The 22,001-nt window shown below is 43.7% G+C and overlaps 1 protein-coding gene across 3 annotated transcripts in view; it reads left to right on the top strand.

Annotated features, from left to right (window-relative positions):
- NINJ2 (ninjurin 2) overlaps positions 1-22,001 on the top strand; it is a 47,138-nt gene that overhangs the window by 20,968 nt on the left and 4,169 nt on the right. The window contains exon 2 of one of the 3 annotated variants that reach the window (XM_040562502.1): positions 11,292-11,381. The exons of 1 other annotated variant lie outside the window; for it this stretch is intronic. The gene's annotated coding sequence lies outside the window, so the exon portion shown is untranslated. Of the gene's footprint in view, positions 1-11,291; positions 11,382-20,928; positions 21,115-22,001 lie in introns of those variants that run through there. One more of the 3 variants, XM_040562517.1, reaches the window with a different exon arrangement.

Here is a 22,001-nt window from a genome sequence, read left to right as displayed (position 1 = left end):
CCACCTAAATGTTTCACAATGAAGCATTTTATCTTTTCTTCTTGAAATGGCTATTTTGGATTTGATTGTCCTGGTATTTTATGTTACAAAGCATTTAAAATATTGTTGAGATTCATTAGAACATTTTCTCTTAACATAATATATATATTTCATTTATAAAGTTCTTTTCTCCCCTTAGACTTTTCTTTCCCAGACAATTTTGAAATGCTTAGCCATCATTCCTGATCAGAACAAAATAAACTGAATGTAACCAAGTAATCAGTGCATATTACGCACTCTTTTCTGGGTCTGAGCCACGCAGGACCTGGATGAGTTACAGCTTTCTGCAGAAAAGCTAGGCTCTTCAGCTCAGGCTGCAGGGACCCCCACGCTCAGCTTTGGATCTTGTCTAGTTAAAGATTTTGGTGTCGGTGCTGGCTATTGCAGCAGTTATCTATACTCACTGGATTCGGTAATCCTAGTGCAGTAAAGCCCACCGACTGTGTGGTCTTACTAAATACGGAGCAAATTCCAAACTCTGTAGCAAGATATCTTTGTAGCTTTGACAAATACTTTATACTAATAATACACTGATTATTAAAATAGGAGAGTTCAGGTTTTGAGTGTGGCATGGAGAACTGAGATTTTCTGCAAGATGTATGTTTCCTTTTCTTGATCTTGGAAATAGGATGAGCAGAAAGCTGTCAGTTTTCTACTATGCATTTATTGATTATGTATCTACTGGGTAAAATTCAAGCTTTCTCCAGCTGAATACAACAATCTTAACTACACTGCGAGAAAGTCAGTTATGGTTGTTAGGGCATGTAATTCAGGTTGTTGCAGGCAAACCCTGGAAAGAGTTGGAAACTTACCAGCCAAAACCAGCTAGTGCTCATGCTGTTCCAGCATATACCAAGAATCAACCTCTTTCTAACCCGTTCTCAAAAGGCTAACCTGTTCATGCATTGTCTCAGAGAGCTGGGACGTAGAAGAGTGAAGAAGAGGAATATTTGGTTCAGGATTTAACTCAGTAGCTACGTCTCTGACTGCTGTCTTCTTACATTACTTCCAAATATGCAGACATCTCTGTAGATGTTTGCAATCTACAGTTCAGAAGCCCAGGATTAGCTGCAGCATAGCAGCCAGAGAGATTTTATATGCTAAAGTCTGCCCTCCAAAAAAAGATGTCCCACCACATGTAATGGTATGCTGTGGGCTCCTCAGTAACTATTCAGATCTTCATAATTCATCACTATCTTCAAATTATCAAGAAATTATTACGTGCATGGAGCCACACACACAGCCCTCTGGCGCTCCTGGTTATTCATACACTTGAAAGATCCTGCAGAAGGCCACACACTGCTGAGACCAAGAGCTGGACAAAACACCTTCACGTGCTGTTCTGTGTTGCATGGTGTCAACGTAATCATTACAGGGAAAGTCAAAACAGGAAGAGCCTTCAGATGATTCAAGAGCCTGCCAGCTTGTCATGCAACTGCAGTAGTATTAGTACAGCTTCACAGTCTTTCTCAAGAGGTTTTAGGCCTTGCATAACCCTACTGACCACCCACCTACGGCTTTTGGATTTCATTAAAATCTTGGTGAATCTATTACATAAAAGAAACTTTTGATGTCAGGACATGACCAGATCTGAATGATACACTGCCTTCACTGTATTTAACTCTGCAGTTCATTGTCTCTTCAAGTCATGCTAGATTGTTCATAGAGAGGAAAATAAAATATACAAATATACTGGAGAGATTTTAGAATGTGTGCATTCTGGCAGGAAGCTAGGCAAAAGCAGGTGAGAAGTCACTACAGGGGAAGTACAGTTTTTTTGTGTTTTTTTTTTTTTAAATAATCCAGTACTAGCAGACATACTTCACCATCATCACGTGGCAAGGTTCTTATGAGCACCCCTGTTTTTAGAATCTCAAACTCCCACTTTTTGGGGTCAATATCCAGACCCCACAGAGCTGTTTGAACAAAGCCTGTTACACAGATTACTTGGTTAAATTAAATACTTGACTAAGTTTTGACTATACCCCCATTGTAATAGATTGATAGAATAACCACTATATTAGCACTAAAGCTGAGTGAAGTTTGCCAGTGTACAGAAATGCATTTCAAAAATTCAGGAAGAGCAACAGATACTCACGAGTCTTTAGGGATCATTAAATTATGCGGGGTCGCCTTCTGTGTAAGGCCGATGCTATATTAATTTTCTTCTTCTGCACTGAATCCAGTAACTGGTATTTGGCTAGAGCATAAAAGGTGCCACATCTTCATTTGAAGGTTTCAAGAGGTGGAGATTTTACCCTGTCTCTTGGCAAGTTACCTTACTGTCTTCATTTGTAACTTAAACTTATCTAGATTCAGCTTCCTGCTATAGGTTTTTGTTATGCTTCCTCCAGCAATAATACACAGTTGCTTTAGGGTAGATTCTGCTACTTAATAAGTCAGAATCAAGCCTTTTTTAAGGTGGACAGCTGGATCTCTTTCAGTTTCCTATTTGAAGGCTTTTTTTTTTTTTTTTTGTAGTATTTTCATAATTTGTATGGCTCTTTTCCTGTGCACTGCCAGATTTTCTGGATTTCTCAGCTACTAGAAAGCTTATTTCCCAAGTTATTCTGGGATTAGACTATTGAATTTTACAAACACAGCTCTGCTTCTGTCATGACTGTAGAGCTGCTATGCCCCACATCAAGCTCCTGTTCAGCTCTATTTTCATTAGGACCCTTAAATCCGTTTCAGGATTATTGCCTTCCATTTGTGTAGTTCTTAATGCTCATAAACTGTACTTCATTTGTATTGTACCTAGCCATTAAAAAAAGACCAGATTATAGTTACTGATTATAACTGATTATAGTTACCTTTATCTACTATTTTATGTCAAATCACTGCAAACTTGCCTGACAAAACTATCTGGCATATGACCATGTTGATTAGAGTCAAGACTTAACCATATTGGATAAACTTAGGCTAGTTTCACCTTGTGACACACAAAGTTAAATGATCTGCTCTTACTTTTGCTATCTCTACAAATAAAATCTACATATTTTTTTTAAAAAATTTACTCCGTACATACTCCCTTAGCCATATGCATAGCCTCATGGCCTGCCTGCCTTTCATCACAGGCTACCTCTCATATATTCTGTTCTGCAGGCTTGCAAGTGTCTTTTGTACCTCTGTTTTAAGCCAGCTTTGGTCTCCAGAAATGACACAGGCAAAGAGACTGAACTCTCTCAGCAGCAGTCAACAGGTTGACCCTAGCTTGGATGGTTCCAGCTCTAACGCTCAACATCTATGCCAAATCCAGCTAGAGCACAAACTAATCCCAGGCACCAGACCATGCTACAGGAGCTAGTAAAGGGCTGTAAAGGACAATACATCTGCTCAAGCAGGATAGCATATAAAGCAATGGATGTTTCCAAATAATATTTTCTGAAATAAAGTCAAAAAAAAAAACAAAAAAACAAGCCTCACATTATACTAGGCACAATACAGTATATCCTTTTTCCTTCTTTACAAGCTGAATACCATATCAAACTTTCACACGATTTGCCTCTACTATCAAACAAGCTGGATCACAATTACCCAGGTTATCTTGCCCTACAATTGAGTTAACTCTCCTGTAGACTCGAAGTTCCTTAGTGCACAAACACTTATGACAAGCTAGCAAGAGAAGGACACTCATCTCACAAAACTCTCTTCTGCATAACTGGTGCTATCTAGGCATGCCTTTTTTTTTTTTTTTTTTTTTTTTTTTAATTCTTTGTGGTTGCTGTTTAACATCTTTCTTAGTTACTTGGGAGGGTTGGAAAGTACTTCTGCATTCCCAGGAGGCATGATTACATCATCTGGCTTGTTTCTAAACACAAAAGAGAACTACCAAATATTTCTGCCTTTCCTGTATCGTTAAGACTTTCACCATCTTCTGCTAGCAAGCAGGCTATGTATTTTTGGGAATTATTTTATTTCTGTTATCCTTTAAAATGCCTTACTGTCCTTAGGCTGAGATAGAGGTTTCATTTATTTATTTTTTTTGCTCCTGCTCAAGTCTCTACACTTTATGTTTCCCCAGTCTCTAATTTACATAATTGTTGCCTCCTTCCTCTTTCTCCTCTTCCCCATCTATTTGATATATTTTTTAATAGCTGCCTTCACTTCCTCACTTAGGAAGGTGCTTCTAACCAAAGCAGTCCTTACTCACGATTATGAAACTGTTGTTTTTAGTAAACTTTTCTAGAATAATTTCCACCTTCCATTCACATTTTCCTGTCCAAATCAGTCCAAGTTTCTCTTCCCAGTCACTTTCTTTCATCATTTTCCTGGTTGCTTTGAGAAATAAGCCATTCAAAAACACTGAAAACTTGGCTATACAGAGAACTAGTAGACAGAACAGAAATTAAATCTTGTGTCTTTGCTAGAATTTGGGCAGGTTTGAATACTACGCATGATGAAAGACTCTTGGTTTAACATCTCAACAAGAAAAAAGGAGATTATTTTCAATGTCCTTTCAGAATGTGCTGGGGTTCAGTTCTTGTTCTAATTTAGTTTAAGTACTTAGCCATTAGCAGGAGTTGCTAGGCTTGCCCTGGCAGTCTCTTTTCTGGGAATTAACCAACTCTACTCAGCTCGAAAATTATTGGAAATCTGTTAGGCATTATTACTGGAGAAATGAAAAGTTACAGGGAAAATTAGATTACAAAGACTAGAAGTTCAAAGATGCAATAAAATACTGAGTACTTAATAAAGAACAAGCTTCTGAAATATGGTTAACAGTAATGATGATTAGATTGTGCTCTTAGTGAACTGTGTTAGATTGACAAGTCCCAGGGGAAAACACTAAAGCATGACATCAGTTTACCAGATTTTTTTTAAGTACATTGGTGAAGAAAACAAAACATGTAGCATATCCAGAAAACTAAGAACAGATGAACATAGTTGACTAGTTCATGCTTTTCCTTCCTGTTAAACGCTGCTGTTTGAGAAGTATAGGGAAGCAAAGAACAAGCGTTCCTAATGATACTGTAGAAGTTTACCAGGACTGAAATAGCTAATGGTTGTGAGATTAGGGTCTTGTTCACTACTGAAAACTGATGTAGCTAATATAAAGCCTACGAACTTTACCCAGCTAATACTTAGTATACTTTTTTTTTTTTTTAATTTGAGAATAACTGTGATAACACACAGGAGTATTTACCCATGTATATACAGAGCTCCCAAATAGCTTTTCTGTTCTTCACTTAATTCAAACCTACTGCAATAGCTGGAAGAGAGACTATTGTTCCCAATTTTTCCCCCCTAATAGACATTATACAAACTTTGCTACAACATCATAGCTACTTACTTGATTTTAGTACTGCTATTCATGAAGAAAATAGAATAAAACAGGAAGCTGGTATGAATGGCTGTCAGCAGGAAATATTTAAGTACATGTTGAGGGGAAATCAGGGCTTTGGTGTATGCACAGATCAGGGATCTGTCGGAAGGAAAACGACAATCCTCATTCTTAAGAAAAGACTGATTCATCCCAGGCATGTCTGCAGTTATAATATTACTTCAGGCAATATAACTGCTGCGAGGGCTGAGTTTTGTATTTTATATAGAGTGTTACATGGACAGTAATTCCTTTGGAGGAATTAAAAAAAAGTGGATATTTCCCCACCACCACCAAGGCAGCCACCTTGTATTACCTCATTTTTATGTTTATGATCTCGGATAAGAAAAAGATTCAGGAATTTCTGACTTCAATTTTTGCCAGCTAAGTAGACCAGTAACTTAAAGATTACATTACACTTTTCAGACTAAACTAAAACCCATAGTGTCCTATCTCCACTGAAGTCAACTTAGTCATCTTAAGAGCATGATGTTGAAATAACTGAGGAAAAAGTTGCACTGTTATGATGAAACTGAGAAAGTTTTTATCAAAAAAAATGGTTTAACTGGGGCAGAGAATGAAGCTAGCTACTAAATATTTTACTACAGAAAAAGATCTGGAACATATACAATTTGGTGCAGCAACGTGTTCATCTCCTATGCTATTGACAATTCTCTTTAAAAAAAACAGGTCACTGTTTTAAGAAATATTTGTAAGGAGTATATGTAGAGATAATACATTGCAGCTTGAAAGCAGTGTGCTTTTTAATGGTATCATTATTTCACATACTATGTAGATTGTTTTTCAACTTAGAAGATTTGTCAAATTGAGTGGCTGTACTTAGCCTTATGTTTATATTTCTCTATAGTTGAATGCTGAATTAGAGCCATCATTCCCTGTAACACACTGTTGCTTGGCTTTTTTTTTTTTCCCATTGTTGCTTTACATGTTTCTTCAAGTCATGGGAAATTTTACGTGGGATATAAATGGGATATAAACTTTTTTTGGTGTGTTACTCCACCCTGCTTCTGGGAAAGGCTCTTCTGGAAAAAAACAAGAACAGGTAACGCAGATGACTATATAACACTTGTTCTATACCTAGACTAATATAGATTTATCCTTACTTAACCTTCAGTATCCATCTTTAAAACATACCTTTAAAACCTCTAAGGAAAAAAACAACACTCTGATGGTGGTCATACATTGCAACAGGTTGCTCAGAGAGGTTTTGGGCAGTCCATCCATTTAATACTTTAGTGATATAACCTTCAGCAACCTAATGTAACTTCACAGTTGGCCTAGCTTTGAGCAGAGGTTTGGACCAAATGGCCTCCAAAGGCCCTTTCTGTCTTAAGTTATTACCTCTTACATATGAAAATAAGCAAATATTTCTTAAAGTGGGGAAAAGAGAATACTTAGGAAGCAAAAGGAGACATTTTAAAGTGGTCTTTGTTCAATATGCACATCCTTACACAAGTGTTTCTGTCAGGACCATTTGCTTCTCCAATAGTGATGTTGAAAGACAACAATTGGCTTTAGTAACAGGAGCAAGAGCATATCATACTTTGATTTGAGTCCTGTTGGCAAAGGTGAGGTGGTGCACTCTCACTCTGGTGGTGACTGGAGTGCATCCGGAGCTTGGCAAAGTCAAGACTAACAGCAGAAGTGCAATGAGAGCTCATGTGGAAGGCAATGCTGATGGGCACTGATGCTGAAAGCGTCAAATATGCATGCTGTTGCTTTGAGTTCTTCCATAAGACTGGCCACAGAGGCATCTTTCCCCTTGACAGAAATGTTGTTCTTCAGTGTGTGAAATAATTATGAGATGAATATGAATTGAGAGTGCACTTCTTCTTGACCTACTTCCCAGGCAGGGAAGCAGAGCTCAATGTCCTCCTGTTTAGAAAGGTGAAGTTCTCTCTCCACGTTCCCTAGGCTCCACATAAGCCTCTACTGTCTGGTACCAACCACATGGCTAATTACCATATCTAGTATGCAGTTTCTTCTAATGGTTTCCTTCCATCTCATGTCAACACCCAGGCTGACTAACCAAACTGGTTTCTTCAGAGAGAAGTGTACCTGTTTACCCCATCAATAAACGCACTTTTTAACTGTGAAGGTAAACATCCAGAATGATAGCGTGAGCTGTCTTTGAGAAAGCAGCAGATCATCCTGAAGTGCTCCAGGACTGCGTGTATGCAAGTCCTGCCTTGTTAAGCGAATAGACCCTTCTTTGCTCACAAGGTTTCACGATGCATCTTTTTACTTCTCCACAAAATCAACTACATGTTCCATTAGTGCTGGGAGTCTGGCTGGGGCCCCAAGCCTTCATGTACGAGTCCCACAGCAGCTCTCCAACACCCACACCAGCCAAGGGCTTAGAACAGGGCAGTAATGCCTCTTCTCTGAAGAACTCCTTGCACGAGGAACACAAGCTCCAGAACTGGTGCTTTTGATATACAGATCTTCCTGTCCCTTCAGATGTATGTGGCTCTCATTCTGGTGAATAAAAAAACAGAGGATGCCCCAGCACAGCTCTTTCTGGTGTTTCCTGGTGTTTCAAAGCCTCTGACTGTGCGGGCAGACTTTGCTGGGTTTGGTCTCGGGAGCGTTTGGGTTGACAGACAATTACTGCTGCCCATCTCCTCCTCCTGCAGAGTCACTCAACAGTTCTTGCATCAAAACTAACTTTGAAAAGGGAGAAGTTGCTGGGACTTCCTAATCTGGATAAGCTTCCCACAAAATAAAGAGTGTATTAAAATAAAATACCTGTTTGCCAATATACTCAGTTTATGATTTTCCAGGTAAATGTCATAGCTGACAGTTTGCTGTAGCTGGGTATTACTGCATCCCAGTTGTGAGAGCAAACACTGAGGGTATAAGAGAAAAGAAAGCTGAGCAACACAGCAGACAACATGCTGTGGGGATTCCTAAATTAGCACCTAGCCAAGTCTGTCCAGCCCCACATACCAATTTGGACCGGAAGCAGCAGAAAGCAGGGTTTGCTAAATGATTGCTCAGTTAATCCATAACCTGAATAACCACCCACAGATAAGTGAGAGCTGATGGTGTGTAAATTGCCAGAATGTGACCTCGATTCCAACCTCACAGGCAGCAGAGCAAATCAGAAGTCTGCAAGTCACAGAGAAGAAAATTGTGCCAGGGAAGAGTCTGAACGTGGGTCCCATCCCCCCTGCCCCGTATATGACACTGGAGATCATACCTTTTGCTGCAAGCTTCACCCAGGATGAATTGTGAATCAGTGTACATGAATCACCTGCCAAACCCTCGAGTACGTCAGTGATAAGATAATGCAAGATTCAAAAGTTCAAGTACCGTATGAGCAGCTGGAGTGGAGCTGACAGCACAGCTAGAGACAGGGACCATTCCTGAAGTTCCTCCTGGACACTATTTGCATTTTTCTTCTCACTTTCCACACTGAGATATGAGTTCTCTCAGCTTGACAGCAATGACAATTTCTTTCGGTTTTGAGCATCCATAGTTGCTGCTTTAATCTTAGACATCACTAAACTTCCCATAACTACCAGATTTGTCCAGAGACTGAGTTAAAGTTCTAGTTTTGCCCAATTCCAGTCTTGTTCCATCCAGCCCCCATACTGAGGGGACACTCATCCCCCAGATGACAGTTCTGTTGTAAGCATGGATATTTAACAGGGAATCTCTGATGAGATTTATTCACAATAAAATGTTTCAAATACATTGCTTTGGCTGTGAAAGCAGGAACAACTTCAGCTGAATTGGGTTCTGATTTTCTTAATTTCTACAGCCTAATTAAATGCACCTTATCTAATTACTTATACTAGGGAAGATTGCCTCAAATACACATAAACCCCATCTGACTTGCAGAAGTGCTCAGTATATGCCAAATTCAAAGCCAATAGAAACTATTAATCAGTGCCCTTGGACAGAAAACCATGCTCCAGCACTGCCCAAGGAGTGCCTGCTCCTGTTTCCCCCAGGGAGGTCAGTGGAAGCTTTCTTCCCCACAGCTTTCAATACAAGCACAGCTGGCCATCAAGACAGGTACATGTCAGACAGGTCTTTCTCTGAAGCTAGCTGCAGCCAAAAGACCATTCCACAGCCATTTGCTTAAATGTTGCTTTGGCTTTCTTGATGCAAAGCACTTTGCAACACTCTAGATATATCAGCATAATGAATCTCGGAGTTTCTAGTAGTCACTTGAAAGAAGGTGGATGAAAATAAAGACCTCAGACAGTATAATTTTCAGATATCAGCATTTTGCTATCCTGTTGCCTGGAACAGCTACCTAAGCCATGTATTGTGGCTGAGAATTTCCCACCGGTTATACCAGAAGTTCCAACCCTGTTAGGCTCATTAAAAGGAATAGCACTTAGCTGAATGGATAGGAGAGACCACTATTAATTTTGAAGTGGAGGAATTATAAGTCAGTTTTTGCTTCCATTAGCCTGAGCCAGAATGCTAGACCAGATGGGCAACAGCAATAAGGTCTGGTGTGCTGGGATTGACCCATACAGGACATCTTGGCAGGTACCTGCAAACTGATCTTCCTCCCCATGCGTGCCTGTCCATAGAACACTCTCACAAGCACAATTTCAGCCACATGAGCTTTCTCAGCAGCCTGTGAAGGCCAGCACATTTCTATTCAGTCATCTAGAAAGCCCTCCCTGCTTTTGGAAGCATAAAACCCCATTCTCTGGGATGCTTAAACAGTCTGTTTTGAGATACCGTTCCCTTTATTTTCCTGTCTCAAATTTTTGTTTACTATATGTTGGGGTAAAAAGTAACGGGGTATGTTCCTGCTCTTGCTGGATTTGAGACAGGTAGACATTCACCATTTAAAACCATGTGGGAACGCTTGCTTCAGAATAGGATTGTTCTGAATCATTGCTTTGGAAACTAAAAACAGCCTAACTAAGTCTATGATTGCTTGCAGTCTGCACAAGAGTTGCACAGGATTTTGGTCAAGGACAGTTTTATTTCTAAAACACTATCTAATCTGACCTTTAGTATTGTATTTACCTAAAACTGAACAGCAACAGCTGTATGAAGAACTGGGCCCAAGACATAATACTTCTCCAAGTCTACTGCAGCTTCCTTTCTGTGCTGCAGGGAAGAGAAACTTAAGACTCCGGAAGGTTGCTATTGAAAAATTATAGCATTTAGTATTAAAGGAGGACAGGCAGTTTTACCCGAAGAGAAATATTATTGGGAGAACGTGTTTCAGTTAGGTGGTTAATATTCAATATTTAAAAAAAAAAAAAACACACAATTGAAGGCTACAGAAACCATTAAAAAAATAAATCAATTTTAATGAAAGCCAGTTTTACATGCATGACCATCTAATGAAGTAGCACTTTTTTTTTTTTTTACAGAGCACCCTTCCTGAGCTTTGTTGTACACATTACTCACTACAATGTTCCAGGCTCTTGTGTATTATTTTAATGCAACAGAAAAAGCACAAAATGAATTCTAAAATTGATGATTGATAGAGGGGAGAAAGAGAGAGAGAAACTCTACAGTTGCTACATATTTATTTTTCTGTGGATTCCTCTGGCACTGTATCTTAAATGAGTTACATGAGGCATCTTTGAAGCCCAAATGATTAGGGCTTTCTTGAATTCCTTGCCCTTAGACTCCAATTCCTACATTGCAGCTGGTCAAAGAAGTTTCCAGGTTATACAGTGATATTTTGCAATACCTCCTCACCTAGAGCTCTATCTAGATAGCATATAACCCATTTTAGTCATCATTGTATCCAAATTCATAATGCACTGGAAAAAAAATGCGAGCATTGGGTAACTGATGGCACTGCAGAAATTCTTGCTACCATTTTAGCGATGTAGCAACCCTTCACATTTACAAATGAGCACCACCTGCTGGTTATCTCGGTTCTCGTCTAATCCGTCTCCTGCCACCCTCTTCCCAGTAAGTGCTGAAGTCAGATCCCAGCTTTTAGGAAGACCTGCTGGTGGAAAAGGGGCTGGCTGCTGTGACACGGGACCTAGAGATTTCAAAGGTGAGCTTCTGAACTCCTCAAGGCCATGCACGGCAGGAAGCAGCTGTGATGGCAAAGCTGGAGCAGAGGGGGACAAAAATCCCCCTCCTCACCACGCTCACTCCCTGCTCAGTCTCAGAGGCCTACACTGAACAGCTCACACGTGAAAAGCAAAAGACAGAGGTCACTTCCTTTTCCGCCCAGTTCCTGAGTGCCTTAATCCATATTATCAAGGTCTTTCCTCATTCCCCTCACCCTGACTTCCCTTTAAACACATGACTTTGCCTTGCTCACGCCAGCACTTGATGGTTGTCATCCAAGATGTTGAGTTTCTTGTGTCAGTCGTGCCAGTGTCCTGGTGATCACCCAAGTAGTTTACCATTATCTACTTAATGCAGTTTGCCAAGTAGAACAGCCATGTTACCTAATATTATTAAAAAACCTGATCCTGGCACTCAGTTTTGCCACTTTGTTTGATCTTACTTCAAGGGGGATGCCTTCAGAGCCACACTGATGGAGAATAATTTAATTCAATGTTGTGAAGTTAGGCTGAATGGCCAAAGATAAGCGTTTTATTGTTTAACTTCTGATGAACTCAATGGAAGTTGGATAGGAAAGTCCCAGTACCATTTTTCAGAAGGGGGAGAAGTTACTGGCTGCTGGCTGTTTCAGTTCTGATCTCTGCCCAGCTGAAATTCCCAATTTATGTACAGTATTACCAACATACCAATGGCCATTTTTACAGCACACTATATCACTGCCCTGACTTTAGCATGGCTAGCTTTTACAGCACCATTAAGCTGCACTGAAGGATGGAAAGAAAAAGAAAAACAACCCCATCCTATGAATCTTTCTGTCAACATAGCAAGCTATAAACCCAAACAACAGGATGACCCCACCCTTGAAATCACTCCAGGAAGAGAAGGGTAAGCCAAACTTAATATTTCTAATTAAGGAAAATCATCCACTCTATTACCACCTTAAATCCCCTCCCTGGACTTTACTTTTGTCCTAAGCCATAGAGCTGGCCCAGCTCTCAAATTATTAACAATACAGTCAAAGCTTCCCAACTCAGATGCCTCAAGTTGGTAAACCCATATAAAACAAAGTGATATCAGAAGCACTAATCTCAGATTTTCCTCCTGGGCACCCAGGGGTTGGTAAGGATGATGTGTTGGGTCTTTCCTTTGTTCCTCACAAAGGAAGGGCTCCCAGGGTGACCTGGTTAGCTGTGTCCCCACATCCTAGTTCCCAGTGCCCTCTAGTGATAACGCCTTGCCCAGGAATGCCAGGTTCTCCACGAGAAGCGAGCCTTTGAAGGGGCTTAATTATAGGGCTTAGACCCTCTGCACAACATTGAGATCCTACTGGATTTGTGTAGTTTATGAAAATCCATGCCAAGAAAGGATTTTAAAGCTGCTCTTGTAATCTTTTGCCTGCCTTCTGCCCCTTCACCTTCTCTCATTGCCAGGGTCAGCCTACTAAGGAGCTGCCTCCAGGGCCCTGCATGGGGATATCCCACAGGGCCTGGCACTGCTGCCTTTCTGCAAGGACACCCGTCCTGTGGGTAGATGGGTCTGCACAGGGCCTTCCGCCCCCCCCCCCCCCGAATAAAGTTCCAAATTGTTCATTAATTGTAGCAGATGGCACAACCGCTTGGCTCGGTTGCTTCCAATTCACCGCACAGAGACTGTAAGTTGCGTACTCCAGTAAGAAGGGCATGTCTGGGACACTTCTCCACTTGGGGAAGGCGTGGGAGAAGAGCTGCCTGTTTGCCCTCTTCCTGCTCTTGTTCCCTCAGCCACTGGAAGGCTCTAGAAGAGGGGAAGACACCTAGAGCATGCTCCACAGGGCTATGCAGGGAGAAGAGGGTGAGCAACTCAGCAGGATGTGGGGAGAAGGCTTTCCCAGGGACTTAGTGAAGAACATCAGGTTTACACACACCAGGAAGTCCGTGGAAATTGCTGGGAGAGAAACCAAGACTGAAGGAATAGACTCACCTGAAAAGGCACTTTGTTTTAAACATTAATGTGTCTCACCCAACAATTCCTCTAATTACAGGATTACCTGTTTTTAGCTTAATAGACTGTTCTCATAATTCCAGCTTTACAGACTTGAGGCTTTTGATGCCTTTTGATGCAAGGCCATTCCACTTCAGGGTTCTGTCTGCTTCAGGTTTCCGCCACACATGGCCAGAGTACAGGTTTTGGCATAAAACTCACCTTGACCCCATCTGGATTTTCCTGGTGGTTCAGATTCACATAACTTTTCCTAACACCTACGGATAATAATCACACGTGTACAGCCTCTGCACAAGCTAACTGTCAAATCCATCATAAAGTTTAACTTAAGAACACTTAAAATCTCTGATAGAGTTAGGATAATAGGCTCTGACTGAGAGCAGTCAGACTCACAGAGTGCCCACAGGGAGACCAGAGCTCCATTGTGTTAGTTACTGTACATATGTGGAAGAGCAAGTATTTTCTCGTACTGAAAAGCTCTTAACATGAGATGTGAAACAGCATTATTTTTACTGAGAATCCAAGACAGATATTATACAACAGCTGAGGGCCAGGGTGAGGCCTCATGAGCTCCTGGAACTGACTTGGCTCACACGATCCTGTTTCTCTCCATTTTAGCAACAGCAGCATTGAAACCCTCTAGAATGCAGCTAAGTGACTCGCCACAATCAATCCAAGAACAAGAGCAATAGCCTCAGCTGGAGAACAACCAAGCCACAAGCAGAAATGCTAACGCACTGGCCCCACACAAAACAACACTATACACAAAGCAAACAAGCATGGCAGTTCTTCAGCCAGGCTTGGAGATATAAGCCATGGATGTGCTCCACAGTACGCAGAGGTGCTCCCACTCACACCACAGAGCACCCTTCAAGCACAGCACCCTGTGCCTGCCCCAGGTCACCCCCAGCCCTGGCGAGGCAGCAGCAGCCCTCCTTGGCACAGCAGGCTCTCAAGCAAGGGGCAGCCCTGCCTGCCAGGGTTTAATGGAAGGGTGTTAACACTAATTGAAGCCAAACAGCCACAGCCATGCATCACTCTGCATTTTCTTATGTTAAAAAGCAACAGCCATTGGGTAGAACACCCCTAATGTGTTTAAAAGTCTTCCCGGAGACAGATGATGTTGTTTCTACATGTGACATTCCCAAGCAGCCTAGCACAGACTTGAGATGCTGCTCTGCATACTTCACTGCCCATTGCTGACTACAAGCATCTTTCCCTGTAACCCAGCTACTGGCTCACGAGTTTCCACATTCACTACCTAGTTTGGCCAGCCCTGAAAGAAAACAAAACAAAACACATAAAAGCAATTAGGATTAAGGGCTTATGAATGCTTAGATTGGCAGCAGCACCTTTATTTTTCCCCTTCCTCCTGATGGCACGAGGCCTCAGTTGGCATACAACTGAGCGTGCCTGTTCTGAACAAAAATCAGTAGATTTAACCCTTTTAGATCAAGAGATTGGTTCTATTTCCTGGCAGAGAAAGAAGCTAAGCCTGGCAGAATGTGAAGAAAAAACAGTACACACCCAGGTGAGATGAAATCAGCAGGATATGTTTGGAGCTGCTGGTGCAATAGCAGACAGACACAGACCCACAGGACAAAGCTGTTGTGAGTGTTAGCACGTGAAACTGGAAAAATGCATTGCAGATAAACTTACAAATAATGGAGGGACAAAAACCCCTGAGTTGCACTATTTATGGATTTCATCAGCTCTGCCTCTCTTGAAACCCTCAGTTGGATTCTCCCCTCTTTCCAGCCAGACTGTCACAGCTCCTCTTCTCTGGGGAGCCCTGACTACTCAGAGGGAGACCAGGGGCATGTACCTATCAAAACCTGCAGATGAACCTGAACTCCAGAGTGGCTTAAAGGGAGGTTTGTCTGCAAAAACACTAAGTAAAGCTCTCTGAGAATATGAAAATCACCTAGTTTCAAACACTTCACTGGCTTACCTGATGAATTCAGCCCATGTGTATTATATACCAAAACAGGCACGTATCAGGCTTCTACAGTAAACCATAGCCATTTCTCTCCCTGGACATGACCTGTGTGAACATTCTCATTATTTTATAGACAGGGAAATGAAGATCCAGGGAGAGCATGTAAAATGACCTAAGCCACATAGCAAAGGACAACGCACAAGTTAACCTTGGGCTTCCTCACATGGAAGCCAGCATCAGCCCAGGGCAGCTCTGCATTCAGAGCTGCAGGTCACTGCGTCAACAGACCACAAAGGATCCTTGTTATGTGCTTGTCCCATCCTAGGAGTTTTACCTGAGGCATCTGCTACCAACCATAGTCAGAGGGGAGCTAGCACTTCGATCTGACCCTGCACAGCTGTTTCCATCTTCCCACAGTTTTAGAAATCAACCTGACCCTCAGCAGTGGATGCAGACACCCTTAGACTTGAAAGAAGTTCTGATTTAGGACCTTGCTCTAGGAATGTTTCGAATTACGATGATCGATATAAACTTATTTGCTCTTTGGATCTGGCTGCAGCCTGAGATCAGAACCAGCTTTTCTTAATATTTTGTGCCATAAGCCATCCAGCTTGGGGATTCATCTTAGCATGTTTAGCTTTGTAAGCACAATGCAGTGGTTACTGTTGTGCCTCCCGGCTGCTCTTCCATTTTTTATAAACTCATTTTCTCTGCTAACCTACTTTTATTTTTTTTCTCCCCCCATAAAGCTGTTTTTAGTCTCCACTTCCTTTTTTCTCCCCACCCCCCAAATCACCAGGATCAATCTGCTCTGGGTGCTAAACACAAGTGACTTGAACAGGCTCCAGCATCTATATCCTGGCTTTGGAAATAATTGCTCCTGCTAATCCTTTCAAGTGCACTCCCAGCTCTGTACATTCAAAGAGGTGTCCCCCCCCACCACACACCCACACCCAATCGCTTCTGTTCAGCAGCCAGGGATCACACATCAGCACATCCTAGCTGTTGAGGCCAAGAAATACATGTGCCCCCAAGCCCGCTAATTGCTCCTGAGCTGTAGATGAAGGCTCCTCCACCAGTGTCATTGCCCTTCCTGCCTCTTCCTCAGTCCAGCCTACCTGGAAAAGAAACACTGCCTTCTATTCCAGCTCAGCTCTGCAGCCTGCCAGTCATTTCCTGGATCCCTTCAATTCAGTATCATAAATACACTTAACGAGGGGGTTTAATATAGATTTGGTAAGACAGTTATTTGTGCAATACATAATTTATGCTGCCCTGTAGCATGGGAAGCCATGCGCAGCATCCGAGAGCGAACAGATTCAAGGAACTTGCCATAGAGCAGCGCAGCGTGCCAAGGGGAGGCAGGGCAGGGCAAAAAAGGAGAAGCAACCTGAGTGAAGGAAAAAAGAGCTGGGCAAAGTGTGGAAGGAAGGCAAGGAGAGAGGCACAGGGTGAGAAAACAATGGAGAAGGAGAGAATTGAGGAAGAAGATGAGAGAAGACAGCAGGAGGAGGAGAGAAGGATGCAGATGGGGGCAAAGCAGGTCCTGCAGGATGAGCGAGAGATGAGCAGAGCTGGGGAGAGGGAGAAGGGGAGCACGGAGCACGCATGCCTGATGCGACAAGCAGGTCTCTGCAGGCTGCGAGTGCTGCAGCCAGCCGGGAAGCAGAGCCAGCTGCCATGTCAGCCGCAGGGCAAGGGCGAGGAGAGGCTCTGCTGCCTCCTGACTCGCCCCGCTCCTCGCCTCCGCTGCCAGGGGACCTTACCGCTCACTTCCAGTCCTTTAGCTCCATGCAGTATTAGGTTTCGCTGCTAGCCTCCTGCACAGCCTCATTTCTGAGCCACAGCGAGAACACGAGGCCAGCCTTTCAGCTGGGTAAATCCAGGAGGCTCTGCTGACAGTCTCATGCCGCTGCACGTTCATCCCTTTACCCGTATTAGCGTCCCACCTAGAGACACAGTGGCTCAAGGGTGAGGTCCCAGCGCTGTAGCTGCTGCACTGTGATGACACCTCTGCCCAAAAGAGCTCACTGGGCTTGCACATGGGTGTGAGATGAGATACAGAAGGTGGGTAAAGCAAGTGGAGAGTGGGAGTTCAACAAGACTGGAGAACATGAATGGTGCTTAGCATGCAAAGAGGATCTGTGCTGGCCATTTGCCTAGGTTTCCACTTCTGAAGAGGCCCTGGCCCTCTGCACTGGAAGCCACTTTTTGGTTGAAGAAAGCTCATCCAAACCACTGGGGTCAGTTTTACAATGAGCAGTGACCTGTCACAGAAATGTGGGGACACATCAGAGAAAGATCAGAAAGGTCTTGATCAGAACCACTCCCATACAGGGGTAGAGCCTGAGATACAAGGAAAGCATCCCTGACTTATTTTCTGGGGTTCATCCGATCTGAATTGAAGGCAACACAACCATTTGGCTCTGGATAGGACCCCCAGCGAGCAGAACAGATGGCTATATTAAAAACAAAAAAACCCTAAGCACAACTGGACTAGCTGACATACTCTGCAGAGGCCAAGGAGGGGGACTGGCCCTGAACACTCAGCTTTTGTTTTGCCTGCAGCAGCCATGGCAGGGTTTGCTGTAACTTTTGCTTGTGGAACACAGCCAGGGTGCTTGCTGCCAGGCTAAATAGGAGATAACCAGGCTTCATCTCATGGGAAGACTGCAAGACAGTTTGTATTGACCAGAGTGCTCTCTGCGTGTCCCCCCTCTACAGACAGACGTGAAGAGGTACAACCTGCTGGGGGGCAGGAGTCTGGTCATCTCTGCTGCTCCCCATGCTGCCACCAACACTGCCAAGTGCCCAGACGTGACACGTATGTCAGAAATATTAAGATTGGCTCCATTCATCCCTAGTGAAGTGACTGGGAGCTGCAGTAACTGAGTTCCCCTGGAAAAGCAGAGAAGCTAATAACTGTGCACTCAGAAGCATTGACCGAGAGCAGGGCTTTCCATCTCTGCCTCCTGCATGCAGAAGGGGAACAGCGCTCCTCTCCTACCTTGCAAAATGATGAGTTTCTGTATGCTTTAACCTTCAGCAGCTGATGTTTACAAAGTACTTCTACAGCTGCCAACTGGCAAATACTGTGGAAAAACACCCCGGGTTTTCCCTGGTGCCTGATGCCCGGTGCGTGCCTGTGTGTGCTCGCCTGTGTGCGGGCGGCTGTTTATCAGCTGCCATCCCCGCAGTGCGAGCCTCTGCACCTACCCCTCTGCGTGCAGGGCCTGCCTTCACGCCTCTGTTTGCTTTGGCACCCTCCAGCATTTCCCTTGGAAATGATGGCCAGTAATATAGCTGCTCCTCTGACATCCCCCTCTGCCAGAGCGCTCCCATGAAGACGATTATCATCTGCATACTTCTCAATCTCACGCTATCCCACTGTCTCTTTCAGCCTCTCCTCCCCTGAGGAGAGGGTCACAAAACCCACAAAGCCCACAGGTTTTGCAATTAGATCTGCTCTGTGTTCCCCCCTCCTTCCCCTCAAAAAAAAAAAAAAAAGCAACCATAGGTTTTGCAGAACTTTTCCAAACAGCTTTAAGAATGTTTCAGCTCCTCACCCCCCGCAGCAAACCTGCGAGCTTCGGAAAAAAATATGTAGATGAACCTTCTCCAAAGGTTTTCATAATAAGGTAGCTATTTCTTGAAGGAGAAAAAAATTAAAAGGAAAAGAATTTCCTTGAAAACTAATTTCAGTGGAAAGTTTTCAGGTAGATTTAGTTAGCAAAGCAGGGCCGGGCAGCTGTGTAGGCCAGCATGCCCTCTGGTGCCAGAGCAAGGCTTCACAGGCCCTGCTGTCTGACAGCTCCATGTAGCTAAACCAGAGATCACATGCAAAAAGTGGGAGGCCCCACACAATTGTGGTGATATTCTGCTCCTCCTTTATCACAGAATCATCTAGGTTGGAAGAGACCTCCAAGATCACCTAGTCCAACCTCTGACCTAACACTAACAAGACCTCCACTAAACCATATCACTAAGGGCTACATCTAAACGTCTCTTAAAGACCTCCAGGGACGGCGACTCAACCACTTCCCTGGGCAGCCCATTCCAGTGCCTAACAACCCTTTCGGTAAAGAAGTTCTTCCTAATATCCAACCTAAACCTCCCCTGGCACAACTTTAGCCCATTCCCCCTCGTCCTGTCACCAGGCATGTGGGAGAATAGACCAACCCCTACCTTGCTACAGCCTCTTTTAAGGTACCTATAGAGAGTGATAAAGTCACCCCTGAGCCTCCTCTTCTCCAGGCTGAACAATCCCAGCTCCCTCAGCCGCTCCTCATAAGACTTGTTCTCCAGACCCCTCACCAGCTTCATCGCCCTTCTCTGGAGTCTCTCGAGCACCTCCATGTCCTTCTTGTAGCAAGGGGCCCCAAACTGAACATTATACACCATTTCCTAAAATAAAATAAAAGTAGAAGCTAAATATTAGCGCACACATGCGTGTAGGGGAGTGCTTGGAGTAAAAGTAGAGCCTGTTATAAAACATCGCTGGGTGCCTCACTCAGCCCCCTTAGAGATCTGTGTGGCTGTGCCACATTTACACGAGAGAAAGCAAAAAGATGATTTGCCTGAGGTCAGACTGAGGCTTGCCCAGTCTCTATAGGGGAATACAGCTGTCTCATACAGAAAGCCAAGACATCCAGAAGATACTGCAGCAATCCCCACTCTCAGAAGGGAACACTTTCAACGTGACTAGAAAGACACCAGCTCTACCCTGATGACCTAAGTCACATTAATAAGCCTTCAGGTATGTCCTGTGGCTTGCCTTAGGTCTCTGCTTGCCAAAAGGGAATCACAATCTCCCCAGTGATCCCATATAACCCCCTGCAGCTCCCTGGGCAATCCTGCTGTGGGAAACACAAGCTGCTCATGAATCAGCTCCTGGACCACAGCCATCAGAGGACTGAACTTTTAGGCAAAGCAAGAGCAGCATCGGTCCCATTTCGAGAGCTTTGCACACACAGCAGAAGCCCAGAAATAAAACAAGAGAGTCAGTCACAGCTTTCTTACCCATATGGCACAGATGCAGTGGTTAGCTGGTGCCAGCTACGGCACTGGCACCCTGTCAATGCCATCCTTCCACAGCAATCGAAACACCAGGTCTCTGAAGACTGCTGCTCTACTTAAGCCTCGTGTTATCAGAGGCTCCAGGTCTGCATTTGTGGCTGCTGGGCCAGACAGAGTACTCTGTAAGGGAGGAATCCATAGAGGAGCTGGATTGCTCTAACTTTAGCTGCGATCAATAGGACTTCTGCAGTATAAGCACTTCTGTAGACTGGTTGATTGCTTAGCTGCCTTCACATTAGCATGGTGCCCAGCTTTCACCATCCAGTAACCTTTTGGCCACCTTTGTTGATCTACCAAGCCAGGGCAGACAGAACCTCAAAACAGGAATCATGGTTTTTTTTTTTTTTTTTTTTTTTTTTTTTTTTTTAAAACTGCTCAGTGCAAGGATTTCCCAGATCCAGCAGCTCCACATGGGAGAGCAGCAACTTTTCCTGCCTGCAGTATCATCTCCCAAACAGGGGTGCATGCCATTGTGCTCACTCATGTGAGAAAAGAGCATGTGAAAACTATTTTCGTTGCCTGTTCATCTGTGACGGAGCTCAGCACACTGCAACTCTGCTCCAGTTCTCGCTACAGGTAAAGGAGCTGGCAGCTCAAGAGGAGGAAGAGATTTTATTCAAGAAGAACTGACTTGCCTTATTTATCTCCACATAAGCTACTGGGAACAGATGTCTCAGCCTCCTTGTGCCAGTCACTTGTTTGACAGAAGCTTTGTCCGGTTTGTACGAGTCCTTGTTCTGCCATCCTTAACTCATCGTTACAGAGATAAATTGTCAATGCCCAGCATTGTAGCGCTGCTGAGCAGAAGGCAAACTTCAGAGATGAGAAGGAAAACACGCTAAAAGGGACCAAATCTCAAACCTGGCACTACTGGGTGTGAGCGTCACTCTGCTGTGACAGGCTCACGTGCTTTTAAGCCAGCTGAGAGCAGGTCATACCTAAATCTAGAATTTTAAGACACATTCCCATGGTCAGACCTTTTGCTGGCCTCCTTTCCCTAGACATGGTACCTCTTTTCTATTGCCCCAGACATCAGACAGTGCTGTTAAGAAGCCCTGAACAACCCCCCTCCCCCCCACTGCCTTAGAGTTTTTACAGGCTCCCCACTCTTCTACTTTTATCTCCTTCCAACATCCTTTACCTTCTGCTTTCCACAGCAAGAAATACAGGCTCTGCAAAAGAGCCTCTTAACCACATTTGCTTCAGGATTAGAAACCACAAGAATTAAATGCTTGAAACTATCAAAAAAGAAAAAAATCCCCAAAAGCACATTCCTACCCTCAAAGCTGGCCCCTTCATAAGTGACCACATTCATCAGTCATTCAAACAGGACACAGCCCTTCCTGCACATCTTTCCTCACACAAGGGCAATGTCTGGCACAGCCACAACCCCCCTCTGAAACCTGGTCCCCATTGCAATGACAAACATGCACAAGGCTCTCCCAGGTTTGCTTGTTCTGCTCAGCACAGGGACGCACAAGGAAACCGGAGACAGCAGCATAGAGCACTATGCATCATTTTTCTCTAGTGCTCTGCCTAGAGGAAAAGATTACATTTTGTGCTTTATCAGAGACAAATGGACCAAAGGAGCGCTCACCACTTGAC

This window comes from Cygnus olor, chromosome 1, assembly GCF_009769625.2.
Source record: "Cygnus olor isolate bCygOlo1 chromosome 1, bCygOlo1.pri.v2, whole genome shotgun sequence".
In the NCBI taxonomy this organism is placed as follows: Eukaryota; Metazoa; Chordata; class Aves; order Anseriformes; family Anatidae; genus Cygnus; species Cygnus olor.
This window is presented reverse-complemented; position numbering and strand designations above follow the sequence as displayed.